Below are 4,078 nucleotides of genomic sequence, written 5' to 3'. Positions count from 1 at the left end.
TGCACCTTTAATATCCAGTGATAAAGTGTTATTGAAAATAGCTCTTCTAGCCAAATAAAAATCCTATGTTTGGTTTAATCAGGCCAAACTCATTGACTGGCATTAATGTAATTATGTTACTGAGGCAGCTACCTGCCAGTGCCTCTCCCTTCCTTTCAGTTCAGGACTACCCTCCCACCCCCACTTGCTGCTATATTTATCTATCTTCTTGGCCATAAAAGGCTGGCTGTGTGGTTCTGACATTCTACTGCCTGACCACATGCATTATTTTTGAACCGGCCCCCAGGGTCCTGTCTTTAGCCCTGCCCCTTAACTTTTTCTTGGATTCAGCTTACGTGAGTTTTTCATTTTCTCATCCAGCTCCACGGCTGTGTCGGAACATTTCCACCATCATCACTCTTTTGGAAACTGGTAAGTGTGACATTGATGCAGAAGAATGAACTTGATATTTTATGTGCTTAACAAGCACTATGCTTTCTGTGGTTTCTTTCTGTCTTCGAGTTCAGCAGTTCTCTCAAAGAGATGTCAAAATAGCAGAGAAATAAGAAAGTGGAGCCCCTGGGAAGGAACACAGTGCCAGTTTTTGATGGCACAGCTATCCTCTCAGCTCACTCTATTCTTTTAAAATTAAGCTATCATTCCTTGAACTATAAGGAGATTATAGCTGTCTCAAATGGAACTGTGAGTGTGAGTTAAGTACTCTTTCTAAGTTATAGTTCAGTGGTTTGGTTGAAATCTAGAGCAGATGACATGACAAGAAATCATGTGTTTTCTATTCTCTGTATGCCTACAATACTCCCTGATTACAAATTAGACCAAAAGGAGGTAAATTAACTCGGAAGTCACTAGTTTTTAATTCAGTGATTTTGCTCTGACAATGCCGTGTGGAAAAATGTAAGAGTGCATTGTGATATTCCTAACCCCAAAATGGTTAGGCAATATTTCAGAGGCACATAGATCCCCACATAGTGAACCTAAAGTTAATACTTTCTGTGAATAATTTTTATCATCTTTTTTTGTCTCTAATACCAGTACTAAAGTATCATGTCAGAATTACAACTATGGAGTAAGTATTTCTTCCTAAATTCTCATTATTTTCCAGAAGAAAATGCAGGTATTAGAGGGACAGAAGACAACCAAACCATCTTTCCACCCAACATACCCTAGCTGTCATGTGTTGCGAATAATCCTCGCTTACTTGCTGAAGAGAGAGTAGTCGTACCTTCATTACAGAGGTCAAACAGAGCTGTGACAACCAGCTCTGTTGACTTAAAGCCAAACCCTGTTTACTTGTAATACATTATCTATGTGCTTGGAATATTGAGTGTTATTAAAAATAAATACCCTGGAGGGAAATAGCAACAGAGTAGAAAATAGAATTGGGGCAAGATATTTTAAGATTTTATTTTGTGAAAATAATAGCATTTCAAGTCATTGAAGTTGTAAATTTAGCTTATAACATAATACATAGGAAGGTCATTGGTATTTATTTGAATATCATTCAAATAACATCTGTCATGTTGCAATGTAGTGTGTATCATTACAGAAATGTATCTAATATCTTTATAACTGCCAAACATAATATACTTCTATATTAATATATTCTAACCATTTTGTTTTATCAAAATTCATCTAATAATTATTCATTACACATGATGATTATTCTGTATATTTTAGAGCAGAAAATAGCAATCTATTTAAGGGTCGAAACAAAGTTGCTTGCTAGTAGCTATTTTTTTTTCTCTTGGGAAATGCCATGTAGACTGATATCTTCCATGAGTCCCAAGAGAAATACTTCTGGAGTGAAGTTTGCTGGATTTTCTTCTCTAGAGAATACACACTGACTTTTTAAATAGTTTAAATAAAAAATAGACTTAAACTTGACAAAAAATATGGCAAGTTTAGGATTCACTGCTTATTTAGAATTTAAAGAAAAAGATTTGGAAAAAACCCGATTACTTCACAATAATTTTACTTGTAAATTAAAAAAATAAGATTTCAGAACAGGCACAAAAGCATTAAAAATTGGAGTGGGGATGTTCCATAAAACTATTACTTCATTCAGAGTTGTTAATGTGGCTGATAGGCTTCTGTCAGTGGACAGATTAGTCAAGCAATCTAATGCAATGTGAAGTCTCCCTCCCTGTGCTAGGCAAACATATCTCTGACTTTCAGTAGAACTGTTAGCTCAAGTTCACAATACACACTGCTACACTGATGGTTGACTTTATTCATGTTAGAGGATTAAAAACCTTCATGTTCTTAATGGAACAAATAATTTTTCTGGTTTGACACTATGCCTTTTCAAAGTGTTTGTGAGATGTGAGAGAGCCTGTTAAACCTGATAATATAATCATATTCCAGGTTTCAATCCTAGGACTTTCTTTTCCACTTACAATCATTCTCATCTTTATTTATTTATTTTTTTGGCTTTAAATATTATCTATAAACTGGTGAGTCTCAAGTGTAGGTCTTCATCCTAGACCTTTACCTTGTACTCCAAAGTTACGTATCCAACTTCCCACTTAACATCTCCACTTAGATGCCTAGCAGATACCTCAAATGTAGAATGTGTTAAACCAATTTCCTGTTCTTCCATCCAAACTGCTGCTTTCTTACACTCCTGCCCATCTCAGTTAACAGCAACTTCTATCTTGCAATTACTCAGGCAAAAACCTTGGAGTCATTTCTCACTGCTCCTTCTTTTACACCCTAATCCAGAACTTTCAGCAAATGCTATTGGTTCTACCTTCAAAACATGTGCAGAGTCTTATCACTTCTCATACTTCCACTGCTATTGCTACCATCTGTAGCCTGGACTATTGTAATGGCCTTTATATTAATTTGCTAGGTCTCCCATAACAAAGCAACATAGATTGGGTGGTTTAAACCATGGAAAGTTATCTTCCCACAATTCTGGAGGCTAGAAATCTGAGATTAAGGTGTCGGCAGAGTTGTTTTTTTCTGAGGCCTCTCCTTGGCTTGGAGATGATTGTCTTCATACAGTCTTCCCTTTGTAGATGTACATATCTGTCTTTTAATTTCCTCTTCGTATAAGGACAATGGTTATATTGGTTTAGAACCCACCCTGATCACTTCATTTTAACCTCACTCCCTCTGTAAGACCCTATCTTCAATATAAGCACATTCTGAAGTACTGGTGGTTAGGATTTCAAACTATGAATTTTGGAGAATACAGCTTAGCTCATAACAGCCTTCTAATTGGTCTCCTAGCTTTTACTCTTGTCCCTCAACAGTCTGTTCTTCAGAATCAGCAAGAGTGATTCTTAGCTCAGAACCTTCCCATAGCTTCTCAGCCTTTTCAAAATGAGACAAAGTCCTTACAAAGTCTTTTTCAAAACAAGACAAAGGACCCTACACTGTCTGCTTTTTGCCTGGTCCCCGCCCCACACCTCTCTGACATCATCTCCTATACCTTTCCCTGCCCTTCTCTCATTCCATGCAGCGTCGCAGGGCTATGTGCTACTCCTGGAGTACAACAGGCATGCTCACACTCCAGTGCCTTTGCAATGGCCTTCCATCTAGTGCCTTTGCAACACTCTTCCCCCAGATTGTCTTGTGTTCAGATGTCACTTTCCAGTGAAGCCATCCTCACAAGGCTGTTTAAAATTTCATCCCATCCCCTTTACTGCTTTATTTTTCTCTGTAGCATTTAGCACATTCTAATATCCCTTATACTTTATTTGTTTTCGCTGTTGTCTATCTCCTACAATAAATAGAATAGAAGGTTCTACATAAGGTTATCAGAAAAAGATTTTGTTTTGTTTATCTCTGTATTTCTTGTGCTGGAACAGTACCAGGCTCATAGAAGTTCTCAGTAATCATTTGTTGAATGAAAACTACATTGGTTGTTGTACCTGTTCTTCCAGATGAAGCCTCCATCAGAATGAAATGCCAGAAAATTAGAAATATGAATTATGAAAGATCTGAGGAAAAGCATAATAGACAGAGTAGAGCAACTTTGTAAAGACCTCCTAGATATATTTTTAAAAAAAGAAAGAAAAAGAAAGAGAGAGACAGAGACAGAGACAGAGAGAGAGAGACAGAGGAGAGAGAG

General features: G+C 37.0%; 1 protein-coding gene across 1 annotated transcript in view; it reads left to right on the top strand.

Annotated features, from left to right (window-relative positions):
• Window positions 1-369: 369 nt before the first annotated feature.
• Window positions 370-4,078, top strand: part of MYOM1 (myomesin 1) — a 136,835-nt gene continuing 133,126 nt past the window's right edge. Inside the window, exon 1 of the mRNA XM_006920115.3 lies at window positions 370-411. The gene's annotated coding sequence lies outside the window, so the exon portion shown is untranslated. The remainder of the gene's footprint in view (window positions 412-4,078) is intronic.

The sequence above is a fragment of the Pteropus alecto genome, unplaced genomic scaffold (genome assembly GCF_000325575.1).
Source record: "Pteropus alecto unplaced genomic scaffold, ASM32557v1 scaffold146, whole genome shotgun sequence".
NCBI classification, from domain to species: Eukaryota; Metazoa; Chordata; class Mammalia; order Chiroptera; family Pteropodidae; genus Pteropus; species Pteropus alecto.
Note: the sequence above shows the minus strand (reverse complement) of the source record. Positions and strands in the feature narration are given on the sequence as shown.